General features: G+C 37.9%; 1 protein-coding gene across 8 annotated transcripts in view; it reads right to left on the bottom strand.

Moving 5' to 3' along the window:
• The window catches only part of MANEA (mannosidase endo-alpha), a 73,557-nt gene extending 58,552 nt beyond the window's left edge, over positions 1-15,005 (bottom strand). The window contains exons 1-2 of one of the 8 annotated variants that reach the window (XM_038554748.1): positions 14,794-15,004; positions 678-766 (exon numbers count right to left, since the gene is read on the bottom strand). The gene's annotated coding sequence lies outside the window, so the exon portion shown is untranslated. The other 7 variants (XM_038554752.1, XM_038554749.1, XM_038554750.1 and 4 more) reach the window with 7 other exon arrangements.
• Positions 15,006-16,986: the final 1,981 nt, after the last annotated feature.

Raw genomic sequence — 16,986 nt, 5'->3', positions numbered from 1 at the left:
ATAAAATTCAGATGGAATCATTCAGATGAATATCATTATTTGGCAACTACCATAATTGTCCTAGACAAAAATCATCAATGGGTATCAAATGAGGGAATAAAAGTCTCATGAGAAACAGAATAGCCATATATGGGCAAAGAATCTCCCCCAAAGACACCTGATTAACTACAAAAGGAACAATAATAACTCAGTGCCTAGCAGACACCACCTTAAATGAGTGATCAAAATGAACTTTGTCAGTTAATTTTGGTTAAGTATTATGAGTCTCCTGAGAGGATACCCTAACAAGGAACCAAAAGCACTGCTACGGTATTTCTGTCAAAATTTAACTTGGATCAAAACATGAGGAAACATCAAACAATATATTAGTCATTCACAAATATATCCAAAATACATTATCTAGGTACACATATACATATTACATGTAATATATATATATATATATATATACACACACACACACACACACACTGTAATACATAAGTGTGTGTACATCAGTATAATGATAAAGCAAATATGGTAAGATGTTACCATTTGGTGAATATACAGGAAAAATACACAGGAACTGAGTTGTTTGTACTATTTTTGGGACATTTTTAAGTCTAAAATTTGAAAATTTAAAAAAAAAATGAATACCACCAAAACTGGAGACATGAGCTGATAAACCTAATACTTACTTTTGGGAAGGGCCAACTCATATCATCTTTCAAGCTCTGCAATACATGACCCCTGGGAGTGAAATTCTCATGTATGGAATGTGGCAGCCCTACAGAGAAGAATAGAGATGATACAACAATTTTGGCCTGCCTCTACTATTTATTGTCCTGAAATTTCCAAGTTATCAAGATAAAAACAAATCCTTCCCTTAAGACAGTAAGAAATTTCACAAGCCATGAAATAGAAAAAAATAATTATTGATATATAGGATCTCAACTACATTAAAGATACACACATGAAAAAAGAAAAGTACTTAAACATGTAAAATTATTACCTCTGGGTGATAAAATCCAGTGGTATTTTCTAGTTCTACCTTCTAAAATTAGAATACTTCAAAAGTAACGTTTAGGAAATAGCAGCAATGAACACTATATAAGTCACAGAGCATGGGAACAATAACTTCATGATTTAGAAATTAGCAAGACCTTGTTTTTTGAGAGGCTGACCAGATGAGCGGTGAAATGTTGGAAGAGTCAGGATATATAACAGAATACTGGCCTTGCAATCTAAAAACCAAAATCCAAATCAGCTATATTTGCCTTCCTGTGGGACCCTAGGTCATGTAATCTCTTCTTTAAAAAACATTATCTGTTGTGTTTTCTGACAGTCTTTCTGTGAATCATACAAGCTAACATACGTGGAAGTCTGAAATGGTAGCTTTAATCTATGCTAAATAGCAACTGGATTTAAAAATAAAAAAATAAATAAATAAAATAAAAATAAAAATAAAAATAAAGGTGAAGTTAAAGGTGAAGAAATATAGAAAACACATAGTTCTGAATAGTTCTGAAACTTTCATGTTTGTTGGATTCATTTCTCAGATTCGTTTCTCATATCTACACAAGAATATGAAGCAAAATGGACATTTATGGAAAAGCCACCTTGTCCCCCGCAGTCCTTGCCCATAAATATAATTGAGGTCGATCCCTCTTCCTAACATTACTTAATTCACTAACTTAAAATGTTCATTTATTACCTCATTATAGATGATTCACTGGCTTTAGCCCAATTCTCACATCTCAATTAACAGTAAGTCACCTCAACCTAAAGTTAGAACACTGTGATTAAAAGCAAATAACCTCCAGCTGTGCCTTTTAGAAAGCTATTTCACCTATTCAAATGACCTCATCTTTCTCTGCTTTTCTCATCTTTACAATGAATTATTACCTCATTCACAGATTTTTGAGCATAAAATAAGTTATTATAAAACTTTTAGAATCACTTCCTGTTTAGGGTAACACTGAATAAAAATGAGTATTTATTATGAAGATGATTATTAAAGATGGGCATCTGGCAAGCAATTAATAACCAATTCATGGTTAATTTTCTCTAAATGTCTATTCTCTACATGACTAACTTTTAAAATGTTACTCATCCTTCAAGATAAAGCTGAAACGTTGCCTCTTCTTGATACCTTCCCTAGTGATTCCAGGGTGCAAAGTACTCATTTTCTCATTCATTCTATTGTTACAGTACTACCTACTTATTAAAATAGCATTTCTTTACATATTGCATTATGCTATTTACTTACATGCATTGTATCCACTATTACATTGTTCCTTAATGTCAAAAAATGGAGTCCTTGTCTTTACACTGCGGAAGAGCCCCATATATCTTATAGTCAGTGACCATCAAATATTCAGCTTAATGGATTTGAGGCCCTTTTGTTTTTAACATTGGTATATATTTGGGCAGTCTGTGTATAAACAGACTCTGACTGTACAAATGGTTGACCTTTCCATAATCTATACTGAATATTATTTAGGAGGAAATACAGATCCAATAATTATAAAAATTCATTTTAATAAAATTATCATGTTCAAGATAGCAAAACCACAATGAGCCCTGAGATGTGTAACAAGTCTAATGATGTAGCAAGAAAGGAGTGGAGGAATTATTTGGCTTCAACATAAGGAAGAAGTTTCAGAAGTCGCATGAGAAAATAAAATTATAATCGCAGATGTATGGGTTTCCAAAGTTGCAATCTACTCAAGATATTGGCTATTGAAGGCCTGTTTACTTCCAAAGACAGTTTTCATTACATAATAGGATACACAGAAGTTATACCAAACGGATTCTCTTGAAACTCTATGGTTTCTACTTTTGTGTTTTATGCTTTTAATCTTCAAAATGCTAGTTTTTGACTTGGAGGTCTAAGAGATCCAGAGCAGTGTAATATCAACTTATTTCGAGAAGTATTTGCTGTCGATCCAGTTAGGCCAAAAGATTTCACTTTTTAATTATTATTAAATTACATGGACTCCTAGTAATTTTTTAGCATCAACTTAGAAGCCACTGTAGATAAACACAACTAATAATAGAAGACACACCTGGGACTTTCAAAATCAGTTTCGATACCAAGGCTTCTGGCTCAGGGGGTTTGACACCTACAGACTCTGGTTAACAGAAATTCAGTTAGGCATAATCGCATCCTCCCATTTTCGCCTTCACAACTACCTACGAAGTACAACTTTTTAACACCATTTTATAGATAACATAACAGAGGTACAAAGCAATTAATTGTTAAGTTTTCAGTAGGCTAGTGAAGGGCTAAGCAATTTGCCTGAGGCTAGGAACTGGGAAGAAGCAGTGCTGTTTGGCTCTAGAACTGAAATTCCTGACTTCTATCTCACTGTCCTACAAGGAACGTAATATACAAATTAAGTTTAGAGATTTTTTTGTTTTCGGTGGCAGATGAAAACTGTGACACGTGGTCATGTTTTCATTTAAATAGGGGATCCCTGGGTGGCTCAGCGGTTTGGCGCCCGCCTTTGGCCCAGGGCCTGATCCTGGAGTCACGGGATCGAGTCCCACGTCGGGCTCCCTACATGGAGCCTGCTTCTCTCTCTGCCTGTGTCTCTGCCTCTGTGTGTGTGTGTGTGTGTGTGTGTGTGTCTCATGAATAAATAAATAAAATCTTTAAAAAATAAATAAATAGTATGGGCTTAGAAAAAAAGGATTATACTCCCTACTAATAAATTGCAGCTCAACTCTAATCTGAAGACCGTTTCTTTTCCGATCTTACACTTACTATTCATCACCTGACTACCAGAAACAGCTCTGGTGACGGTTTTATGCACAGGGCGTCAAAGTTTACAAGATTCACTGCGCCCCACCGGTTTTCTAAGCTTACATATAGTTCAAGGAGGAGGAACTGAACACTTTGTCACGAAAACGATTTGTAACGTGGCAGGATTACCAGACCTACATTTTGCTTTTCTTTCTTTCAAACTATTATCTAAAAATACCTAAACAACCCACTCCAGTCCTTTTTGTCCCTTTTAAAGTCCTATAATATTATCCTCCCTTGTTCGACTCATCTTTAAGTTACTTCCACGTTTTCTCTGAACATTTATCCATAGGGTCTTTACGGTCTTTAAAAGGAAATAATCTTTTATAGTCCTATAATGTCTTTTTTTTTTTTTTTCCATCTGCCACAGGAGCAAACTGAGATTCAGGCGTTTATCATAGTTTTCGTTTTATTACTGTAATAGTATCCTCCCTTGTTCGACTCCTCTTTAAATACTTCCACGTTTTCTCTGGACATTTATCCATAGGGTCTTACGGTCATAAAAGGAAAACTATCATCAACGCCTGAATTTGTTTGCTCCTGTGGCAGATGGAAAAAAAAAAAAGAAAGAAAAGAAAAAAAGACGTTAGTCCGGCAGAGCCGCATCCTGAAACTTCGCAAAAGGTTAAGTCTACGCTGACAGAGCCAAACGTGTTGACAAGTGAGCGGGGGGGAAAAATAAAGAAAGAAAGAAAAAACCAAAACAGCCAAGTCTGCGCGGCCTCGCCGTCCCGCTCTCCTCCGGGAGGCCCGAGGCGCTGTTGGCGGCGGCGGCCGCGACCCCCCCGCGACCCCCCGAGCGCGGGAGGCCTCGACCCTCCTCCTCTCCCCGCAGGCTCACGGCGCGGCTGCAGTTTGCACACAAAAGGACGCGGCGGTCGACGGCGTCCGTCCCTCGGGGAATTTCCAAGTTGCCGGGGAGAGGAGGGAAAACCGAGGCGACGGGAGGTTCCGCCCCACAGAAGCGGCGCACGCCAGGCCGCCAGGGTCGGGAGACAGCCGGCAACCGGAGAAGGCGGCCGGACTAACCGAGGCACAGAGGAGAGCGCGGCGCCGCCGGCAGGTACCCCCGGGTCCCGCGCGCCGCCCGCGCGCGCCTGTCGCCGGCCGGGGGGCGCGGGGTCAAAGGCCGCCCGCAGACGCTGCACGCGCATTGGCTGGCCGGCAGGCGCGCAGGCGCCGGGTGGGTCCGGCCGCGCCGCAGCCGCGTCTGCGGAGCTGAGGCCGCCGGCTACTCACTCACCCGGGTCTGCGAATCCGGCCACCAGCAGACGCTCCAGCCAGAGCCGCGGGGGGCGAGCCGGGCGCGGAGCGCGGGTACCGGATACCGGATGTGGAGCCCCGCCTCCCGGAGGGCGCGCGCTGAGCGTTCCCGCAGCCCCGGGGGCGGGGCCTGGCTCCGGCTCTAGGAGGGGGCGGGGCACCGGCTTTCCCCGCGCGGGCTCCGTCCTCTGTGAGCGTCGGGAGCGGCGCGGGGGGAAGGAGCGGAGAGCTCGTCGGGGCGTCCGCGGCGGGTGGAGCTCTGGCTGGACGCACACCCTCCCTCTCCGATTGGAGGTGACCCACCTCTCTTAAAAACTGTTTTTATTTTTTTTATATATAAATTTACTTTTTATTGGTGTTCAATTTGCCAACATATAGAATGACACCCAGTGCTCATCCCGTCAAGTGCCCCCCTCAGTGCCCGCCACCCAGTCACCCCCACCCCCCGCCCACCTCCCCTCCCACCACCCCTCGTTCGTTAAAACTGCTCTTCTCACGTTCCTCGGGGAAGCTCTCGCTGACAGAGGACAGCTGGCCTGCAAGGGGGAGGCCTTCCAAAGTTGCTGCAAACTCCACTTGTTTTCAGACTCTTGGAAGGGACCGTTTTATCATTAATAGAACACTGGAACTTCGCTTGAAGCCCCTAAGTAGATGAAGACGACATTGGATTTGCAAACGTATGAGATCACATTTGTAAGTGGAAGTACAGAAATAATCGGGAGCAATGAGGCAGATGTAAAGAACAAGAATTTTCGAAGGAGGGGTTACAGCTGAAGGTTTCCGTCTTACATCAGCCCGAGAAGCCAGAATTCTCTATTTTGTTTGGTTACGTAGTAACAAGGAAGTCGTGACTCACAGTCTAGAACTTGCTGACGTAAGCAATTTTGTAAAGGCTGGGCCTTAAAAATCACACTGGATTTTTAAGAGGAATTTTCGTTGTGAACTATGCGGATATGAATGTATCCCGTATGCGCACATTTTTAAGCATAATGAAAAGAATACCCTGGTATCCACTGCAGAGCTGAAGATGCAGAAGAATACCAATGTCTTTGAAGGCTTTTCCAAAGCCCTCTCCATCTCCTCCGCAGACAAAATAAACATTATGCTAAATATTGTATTACTTATTTCCTTGCATTTTGAACACAGTTATATATGTATGACTGCCTAAAAATATGTTATTCTGGTGGTGTATTTTTTCTTTTTAAGATTTTATTTATTTATTCATGAGAGACAGAGAAAGAGGTAGAGACACAGGCAGAGGGAGAAGCAGGCTCCATGCAGGGAGCCTGCGGGACTGGTTCCGGGGTCTCCAGGATCACGACCTGGGAGGAAGGCAGGCAATCAACCTTCATATATATATAATGAATCCTACAGCATATATATAACGAATCCTACAGCATTTTCCCCTCCCAGCCTCTTTTTTTTTTACTACACATTTGGGTTTTGAGATTCATCTATGCACAGATACATTTCCCATAAATAGATTAGGCTGGCGCATCATTATCCACAACACCTATTATTGTTAGATTTTAAAATTTTTGTTTGATAATAACATCTTTTAATTTGCTCTTTTATTTTTTTTAAGATTATATTTATTTATTCATGACAGATACACAGAGAGAGAGGGGGAGACACAGGCAGAGGGAGAAGCAGGCTCTATGCAGGGAGCCCGATGTGGGACTGGAGCCCAGGTCTTCAGGATCACGCCCTCCACCAAAGGCTGCGCCAAACCGCTGAGCCACTGGGGTTGCCCCTTACTCACTTTTTATAGGCTTGTTGCTTTTGGAAATTAATTTGTATATAATCTTTATATATTTTTTAAGTTTAAGTACTTTTCTCTTGGTTATATGTGTTTCAAATAGTTTCTCTCAGCTTATGGATTGTCCTTTAACTTTTTTTTTTCTTAATATTTAATTTATTTATTCATTTATTCATGAGAGACATCTAGAGAGAGAGAGGCAGAGACACAGGCAGAGGGAGAAGCAGGCTCCATGCAGGGAGCCCGATGCGGGACTCAATCCTGGGTCTCCAGAATCACGTCCTGGACTGAAGGCGCTCAACCGCCAAGCCGGGCTCCCCTCCTTTAACTTTCTATAGTACCTTTGATTACCAAAAGCTGCATATTTTAAGTACTGCTAGTTGAATTTAACAAATATTTTCATTATAGTTTCATGCATTTTGCTTTCTTTAAGATTTTATTTATTTATTCATGCGCGACACAGAGAGAGGCAGAGAGAGAAGCAGGCTCCATACAGGGAGCCTGATGTGGCACTCGGTCCTGGGACTCCAGGATCACGCCCTGGGCCTAAAGCAGGCGCCAAACCGCTCGGCCACCCGGCGATCCCTTCTTTCCTGTTTACAAGAGTCCCAAGCCATATTCTTTTTTATTTTCTAAAAGTTTTAAAGTTTAATTATGAAATATTTTTGGACACAGAAAAATAAATAACATGATGAACACCCATGCATTCAATTCTACATATTGAAAAATTTTGCAAGCTCCTCTTTCTTATGATTCTTCTCTTAAATTGTCTTTACTCTTGGCTCTTTTTATTTTCATACAAACTTTAGGATGAATCAGCCAAGATCCATAAAAAATCCTTTTTGGATTTTGTTTGGAATAGATTTGACTTTATAGATTAATTTAGCAAAAGTTGTTTCCTTATCAGTGAACATGGTAGAAATAGTCATTTATTTAGGTCTTTCATATTCTGCAATGCTTTATAAGTTACTAAAATTTTGAACAACTTTCATTACATAGCTCATAATTTTATTGCTAAAATTGAAGCTATCTTTCTTTATATTTTCTGATTGGCTATTAATGGTTTATTAAAAAAAGACCTAAGTTTGTACCAATTTTTGTATATTGGTCTCATATCCACAAAACTTTGCTGATTTTTTGTGTGTGTTTGCTTTGTTACCTCTCTGGATATTTTATATAAACAATCATATCATTTATAAATAAAAGTAATTCTTTCCTTCTTTTTTATTTCTTAAACCACCTATTCGTATTTCTTTGTTTTGTATTAACATACAATGTTAATGGAAGTAGTGATAGCATCTTTACCTTGTCCCTAACTTTACTGCTGTATTTTTAAAATTTTATTATAAAGTATAATGTTTGCTTTTGGTAGATACTTTACCAGGATTATTAAGGGTTCTATTTCTAGTTGCTTACTGTTTTAATCAGGAATGTTTTTTTTTTTTTGTTTTTTTTTTTGCATTTTTTGAAATAATCATTATTCCCTTCTTTAGTATGTTTACAGGAGTTGTATTAATAAATATTCTGATGTTGAATGAAAGGAAGGATATTTTATTTTATAAATATATCAGTGCATACCTACTTCTTAAAAACTATTTGATTACGCCTGCCAGCATAAATAAATTAGGACAAATATATTCTCTTTGCATGCCTTTTTCTATCCATCAGATTCAGTACATAATACTATTTATAAATTGGATTGGGATTGTAGATAATGCCCCATCCTATAACTCTGTTCTGTTGGTCCCTTGCTAATGGCAAGAAATGTTGAAATATCACTTATAGAGACAGCATTGTCATTGTTTTTTTTTTTCCACATTACATTTTCTTTTCAAAGTGTTTTTTTTTTTTTTGTGGATTAATTATTGGGAGGAATGGGAACGGTGTTTTGTTGTAATGATCATATATATTTTTACATACTAAATCCTGACATTTTCAAATATAGAATGGCTGGGATCCCTGGGTGGCGCAGCGGTTTTGTGCCTGCCTTTGGCCCAGGGCGCGATCCTGGAGACCCAGGATCGAATCCCACGTCAGGCTCCCGGTGCATGGAGCCTGCTTCTCCATCTGCCTGTGTCTCTGCCTCTCTCTCTCTCTCACTGTGTGCCTATCATAAAAAAAAAAAAAATATATATATATATAGAATGGCTGTAATTTCTACCAAGTTCAATTGTCTACTTTTCAGATGTTTTAACTGAAAAAGTAGCATTGGAGGAATATGCCATTCATCTAATAGATGAATTCCCAGAGGGAAAAAAGTGAGAGCTGCATATAAATTGATTTTATGTAATAAATAGACATTTTAAATGTGTTGTATCAGCGTGGTCACTGAGATCCCAAAGAAAAAAAATTATCCAAACAGGGAATAATGGAAGAAAAAATACAAATTTTGCTTCTTAAATTCTTGTTGAGAATTGTTCTAACGCATTAAACTAATATTAGCCTTTGGCTTCTCCTAATTACCATCTATTATTATAATAGTCTCTACTCCACGAGATCCTTGGGGTTGATCTCTTCTTGCTACTAGCTAAATAGCATCCCTTTTTCTTTTGGCATTATCAGTAAAGATCCTTCTTATTTTCCAGGCCTGTGCAAACTTTTATACCTACAGACATCCTTCTCACTCTATTTCAGTGAACCTCAGAAATATACAAAATATACAGTATGTAAGGAGGTACACCAGTTAGGATAAGCTTTAGTTGCATAAAACAATATTCAGCAGTTCACATTTTGTCAAACAGAGAATATTTATTTATTTATTTATTTATTTATTTATTTAATTTCATAAAATTGAGGCAAATAGCCGGCTTAGAGTGTATATAATGGGCTCTGTGGTTCTGACTATCCCAGCCTCTAAATGGTAAATTCTAGGGTGTCAAGGAGATCAATATCATGCATACCTGTAACACATTACTGGCACCCTGAATGGCAAACTCTTCCCTGGATAATTAATTTCAATTCATCACAGCACATCGCCATACAAAGAGAAACTGGGGCTCCAACAAGTGTGCCAGTGGGATTGATAGAAGACCACAGTGCATGCTACTGTGGCTTGTGGATGACATGGGAAGTCATCCATCTGGGGGAGAAGACTAGGTTCGGACAATCTCCTTATTAGTGCTGTATAAATAAGTCCCTGTGAGTCTTCCATAGATGAGGGTTATTACTTCACTCTGCATATTGTAATTATATCTTACAGACTAGTGCATGTCTTTCTAGCCCTTTACTTTCCTTGAAGCAACAAAGGGTATGGAAAAGAGTGAGATATCAACATCCTTTTGACTGTGACAGATAAATTTTGTCATATCCCTTTTCTGTTTGGCTAGTGAGTTTACACCACTTCATTCTTTAAACTCTGTATTCTATTTGATTAGAAAAGAGGACTATCAGAATTGTAGCAATAGAATTTAAATCCAGAATTTGTATCCTGAAAGCCTCGACTGCACTGTAAAAGATGAGTGTCTCCTTGACAGCATGGATTTTGCCCTTTTTATATGTCCAGAGCCATCAAAAGTTGTTGACATATAACAAGAATGCAACAAATAATTTATTCAGGGGATAAAAGAATAAAAGACTAAGAGGTTACTTACTCATTATTATTTAATCCTACTTTCTGATACGTACTATTTGCTCTAGTCCTACAACTGTCCTTACTGTCTGTCATCTGAATTCTTGATGTCTTTTTTCCTCTCCAGTCCCTGAAGTTTCATTAGAATTTCCTAGACATATTATGTCATTTTATACCTTTGTTCATCACTCCACTCACCTGACATGTCTTCTCAGTTCCTGTCTATATCATCTCCACTCATGTTAGAGAGTTCTTCTTTGTAAGCAATAGAAAACAATCTGGCACACTAAAGCCCAAATAGACCTCATGTAAAAGGTTATAGAGTATAGCAGGAAGGCAAAGCCTAGTAAATTAGACAATGGGCAGGAACCCAGAAGGACTGGACAATTGGGATCACAGCTTCATACAATGATATAGATTAAGGCACTGATATTTTCAAGTGTGTATTGAACTCTCAATGTTGTTGACACAACCATGAAGAATTTATCACTCTTGCCTGCAAGGTTTGCCTTATCCAAGATTCAAATCTTTGGTTGGAAAAATCTAATTACCTAAGCCTAAGTTATATGTCTGTATCTCCCAAGCTACCTTGAAATGGGAGTCAGTCCTTTTAGCTTCCTTCATGAGAAGTCAGGCAAAAACACACAGTCTGGTATTCCTCCAAAACCAGAAGGATTTTTGGATTCTAAATAGCCAAGAAACAACAAGTGCAATAAATCCCAAAACAAAAGTTCAGTTATCTATTACACTATGCTTCAATGTCAAGTCTACCTTCTCTAATGCTATGGTATTTCATACAACATAATTATTATTATATACATACATTGATCCCTATTTCTTATAGTCAGTACTGTGAAGTGCAGGAATAATTTCTTCATTAATTAAATTGTCATACCATTCTTTACATCAAATTTTCCTTGATAAAGGTGTAACTAGGCTATCTCTTGATATCATTTAGAATGCAAAGATATAACTCCCAAGAAATCCTCTGAATAGAATACCAGAGCCTCTACCAGTTGATAGCAACAGATAATTCAGAGATCCAAACTCTTACCCATCACCTAATGCTCTAATTTTCACCATGTATATCCAAAGACCATAAGTACCTACCAGTCTTGACAACAAAGAATCCACTCTATCCTTACATAAATTGATGAGTTGTGACACAGGTCAAAGAAGAAACTGGCCTTGGCAGATCATGTCTCTAACCCAGAGCTGTGTAATTCTCTGGTCTTGTGTGGCCACAGGAGCTAAGATGCCTTCTTTATTCGTTAGTAGAGGCTGATTTAGGATTGACTCAGCGTAGGTATTTCCCAACTACTATGGTCTCAATGTTCGCATCTCTTTAAAATATGCTTGTAACCAAACTCCTCAGGTCGTACTGTCGTACCAGGAGGTTGAGACTTTTGGAGGTGGGGACTCTGGAGGTGATTGGGTCACTAAAGCAAAGCCCTCATGAATGGGTACAGTGCTTTTATAAAAGAGGATCCAGAGAGATCCTAGCCTTTTTCTGCCATGTGAGGATAAAATAAGAAATCTATGACCCAAAAGAAGGCTTTAACCTGATGATGCTGGTCTTGATCTTGAACTTCCAGCCTCCAGAACTGTGAGAAATAGATGCTAAATGTTTATAAATCATCTGGTTATCATTATTTGATATAGTGTCCCTAAGCAGACTAAGAAATGAACTAAAAAGGCCATGTCCCTTGACAAAAGTTCATTTTTGATTCAAGCACTAGACCAGGTCATGGAATTCTAAGTGGATGGAGATGGGAGAGAGTTCCAGTATCATCTTCCTACACTTCTGGTTAATTGGCGCTGCTAGATTGAATGTACTGATGACTGGATATGGGCCATCTCTCCTGGCAAGACCCTGTTCCACATGGCAGTTGAGACAGAGTCTTGTCTTTAATTGAAAGCTGGGCCAGAAGAAGAATAAGGCCCTTCCTGAGTGGGGGAACTACTCCACAAGTTGATACAGAGCCTGACAGTGTTTTGAGGGAAGGAAGTTTCATGTGTTGTGACTGAGCATTAATTTCATATCCTAATTAGCAAACCTCCAAATGTTGTACTACCTATAGTCCAGATTTTACAGTTATTTTCCAAGGCATTAGGTTGTTTATTTGTTTGTTTTTCCTTTCCAGGATAACACAGATTGCTTAACCAAATCGACCTAACCTTTATTCTGCCATAAAATCACATCTCCTTATGTACAAAAAAAAAAAAAAAAGTTTGCAAAGTCACTAAAGAAAAAAAGGCTTATTGCTTAAGATAGATAAGCCCACTCATCCTCTATTTATGTAAGAGAGAACACAAGTAATTTTTCTCAACAGTGAGTGCTGCAAGGTGATTTTCTGTGCCTGCTTATTCTAAGAAGTAGCCGGCTAAAAGAGGAAAAGAAAGAACGTGCATTTTTTCTCTAATAAAATATTCCTCTATTATACAAACTAATTAAAAAACAGGTCTGTGCCTTGTACATCTTTTCTACCTCCCATAATATCAAGATCCATGAGCACAGATACAAAGATGTCTAATTCACTGCTGGGGCTCCTATATCCAGCATGTAGTAGGTGCTTGAAGTAGGATGAGTAATGGTCCCCAAAGAGAACTAGCTCCAAATCTTCGGAAAATGTGAATGTTACTTTACATGGCAAAAAAGACTTTGCAGATGTGATTAAGTATCTTGAGATTAAGATTGTCTGCGTGGGTCCTAACTATCATCACAAGTGTCCTTATCAGAGGCAGGGAAAGGGAAATTTGACAGAGAAGGCAATGGGGCTGCTGAAGCAAAATGCTATGCTTCTGACTTTGTAGATTGGGAAAGAGCTGCAGGAAAGGAATGAAAGGAATGCAGCTATAGAAGCTGGAAAAGGCAAAAAATGAAATTCTCCCCTAAGCCTCCAAAGGGAGAGCGACCAACCAAGCCAGCACCTCGATTCCAGCCCAGTGAAATTGACTTCAGCTTACTGAAACTGCAAGAAAATAAATGAATGTTTTTTTTTTTAAGCTATCAAGTTTGTACTAATTGGTTCCCACAACTAAAGGAGACTAATATGGTGCTCAAGAAATGTGTTGAATAAGTAAAGCAATGAGCAGTAGGGATTCAGTAAATGTTACATTACAAGACACCCAGGTTGGTCTAAAACTAATGTGTGAGAAGAGAAATGGTAGATGTATTGTTTACTCTTCTTTTTATTGTGGACATTAAAATGGCTTTTTGGATGTGAGAGAATTGTCTTTCAAATAAATGCATGGAGTTAAAATTAATCATGCTGATCTAACTTGGGGTTTTCCTTCATCAAGTCTTATTCTGGTTGTTTTGTTTGGTTGAGCTTGCTCAACATGGTAGTTTTATGATAATTGGTTTTATTTGATTATGCATTTATTCACAATTTTTTTTTTGGGGGGGCTGCCTCTGGTCAGAATACATCAGTTCAGAAGAAATACCTGCCTTCCGGGAGCTTGCTATCTACAAGGTACAGATATACACACTATGTGGTTTATATTAATTACCCACTTACCACTGTATGGGCTACTGCAATTATATTTGTAGATGTCTATATATGTTCAAGTTTGTGTTCCTGTAAGGTGGGTTTTTCTTCATTTTTTTTAAAGATTTTATTTATTCATGAGAGACACACAGAGAGAGGCAGAGACATAAGCAGAAGAAGAAGCAGCTTCCATTCAGGAAGCCCTATGTGGGACTTGATCCTGTGACTCCTGGATCATGCCCTGAGCCAAAGGCAGATGCTCAACTGCTGAGCCACCCAGGCGTCCCTCATCTTTATATTTTATAGCACCTAGCTCAATGCCTTTACATAGCAAGTCTTCAAATATGTTTCTTTAATTGAATGTACCTGGTGGGTAGAAATTTACTCTTTATTGACTAAATAAGGAATAAAGCACTGTGTGTGTGTGCATGTTTATTCACATGTGTGAAAACTTGGTGATAACATTTTTATGCTCCTGCTTCTTTCAAAATAAATTCTTTGAGTATGATGCTTAATAATCTTTTAGAATAAAAAATGCAACAATAAAAGCAGAACTTACCAAATTACTATTTATGATTCCACAGCAGAGAAAAGAAATACACATGTATTCTCTAAACACTCTCTTAATATTTTATGATTCATTAGAAAAATATAATACGCTACCAGAAAGATTAGAAATTGTTTTACCATGTAGTTGAACAGCTTTTGTATGTTTAAAACTTGTTTCAACGTCTGAAATAGCCTTATTTTGCAACATTAATTTTTCTATTTTGTACTTGTTCAGAAAAAGTATAGAACATATCAAAAGAATGAGAAAATATTGACTTCAAAAACTATTTTTCAACTATTTTTTTCAAGTGAATGTCAATAATATTGAGTCCATTTGAAAAAAAAATGAGATAAGGAAATTTTAGATTGAGTTTACCAAGGAACAGTACGTTGGCTTCCCCAAATTTTTCTCGAAAATCTCTCGTTCAGTTTTGATTTTCTCCTATGTATGTTCAGGCTCCCCAGATGATTCTTATCTTCCTAGTTCTGCCTGGGGTATCTTTAGCTCCAAGCCTGAGATTTCTTTTTCCTCCAGCTCTTACTGTGGGTGGCTCTGTGATATCCCTCACAGACTAATCTGTAGTCCTGAAAATTCTGACTGGAATTACCTAGCTTAGGCTCATTGGCTCCCCTTTGATTACATCAGGCTTGCATCTACTGGGGCTTTGTTGGAGTTATGGCAACTCACAGAATTTTAGAGTGTGAAGGAATATTAAGTTCAGCTGGACGGTATTTCTCTTGGTAGAACAATCTTTTCTACAACATTCCAAACACATGGTTACTATAGTTTGCTTGGAATAGTGAAGAATAGGCAACTGATGCCCACAAAGTCAGAACAACTTGCTGTAAATTTTCCTCGAACTAAGCCAAAACTAAGCCTATCCCTTAAATATATTGGTCCTAGCTCTTTTTATGGAGTTACAGAAAATGCTATGATCCCTCTTCTATAAGAAAGCCCTGAAAATAAATATGTTTCTAATTTTCTTTCCAAGTTTTTAGAGAGAAATATTTGACCTCTTTAACATTCTCTGTGACTTTGCAGCCAGAATAAAGAACTGAGTTGCCAGTGAAGAATATACTCTATTTTTTTTGTCAATTTAGTCCAAGATGTCAGTATCATAAAGAAAGAAAAAGCCCTAATTTTTCACATCAACTTACTTTAAATATCAAGTTCCTGGTGAACACAATGTTGGATGAATTAACCAATGTAGACAGCCCCCTTCTCACACACATAGAAATGCTCTGTAAAATGTAATACCAAACTGTTTGGTTTTAATAACAGAGCAGAGAAAGAGAAAGAGAAAACTTTTAAGTTTCAAAAACAAAGAGAATTTGAAGCCAAACAACAAAGGCAACAATTCAATTAATAATAGCAACAACCCATTAGTCACAGACTGTTTTAGAAGAGCTACTGAAAACTGTTCAAAGAAATAAGAAAACAAGATTGAAGAGTCAGGCAAATACAACTAAATTTTAAATGGATGGTAGAAAAGTAAGTAAGTAAATACATAAATAAATAAATAGATGGTACTTATATGCATTTCATATTTTTGAGCATATGGAAATATTTTATAATATAAAAAACTAAGGATATATGTTTAACATACTTAAAATATGAAATGCATGTACCCACAGTTTGCTGCCTCCTGCTCCCAAAGTTGTCTGGACAGGAGTGTTGCACTCATGGTAATTGTTACAAACTTTTTGTGGATAGTTGCTGGATATGTGCTGAGCAACCTGGACCAGTTCAGAGCAGAGAAAGTAAAAGAAGATGAAGAGCTGTTAATGTCCAACAAGCTTTCAGAGAAAGCCGTGGCTTCTTTAAATGAACAAAATGATTGGGCTAATGATGCAATCATTGTGGGTATTGAGTTTCATAATGATATATTTATGGTAAACATTTTGCACTTTTTTAGTATTATGTATTATAGGAACATGAGTTTGTATAGTCACTTAAAACATTAACTAGCCCCTCATCTGGCTCCCTGCTCAGCAGGGAGTCTGCTTCTGCCCCTCTTCCTTTCTCCTTCTCTCTCTCTCTCTCTCTCTCTCACTCACTCTCTCTGATAAATACATACATACATACATACATACATACATACATCAAAAAAAAATCTAAGCAGAATCTCAGAGGAATCTTGGGAATCTTGGTAAGCAAGTGTAATTTTGGTTTTTAAATTTTTTAAAATTTTAAATTATTTTTTAAGTTTTTAGCTTTAATTCCAGTATAGTTAAAAGACAGTATTATATTAGTTTCAGATGTACAATATAGTGATTCGACAACTCTATACATTACTCAGTGCTCAAAATGATAAATGTACTCTTAATCCCCTTCACCTAATTTACCCATCTCCACTCTGGCAACATCAGTTCTCTTTAGTTAAGTGTTTCCTGGTTTCCTTTTTTTTTTTTTCCTTTGCTCATTTGTTTTGTTTTTTAAATTCCACATATGAGTGAGATCATATGGTATTTGACTTTCTCTGACTGACTTATTTTACTTAGCATTATATTTGGTAGTTCCATTCCTATTGTTACAAATGTCAAGATGTCATTCTTTTTATGACAATAA

Source organism: Canis lupus, chromosome 12 (assembly GCF_011100685.1).
Source record: "Canis lupus familiaris isolate Mischka breed German Shepherd chromosome 12, alternate assembly UU_Cfam_GSD_1.0, whole genome shotgun sequence".
NCBI lineage: Eukaryota > Metazoa > Chordata > Mammalia > Carnivora > Canidae > Canis > Canis lupus.
The sequence above is the reverse complement of the archived record's forward strand: the minus strand, read 5'-3'. Positions and strand labels throughout refer to the sequence as shown.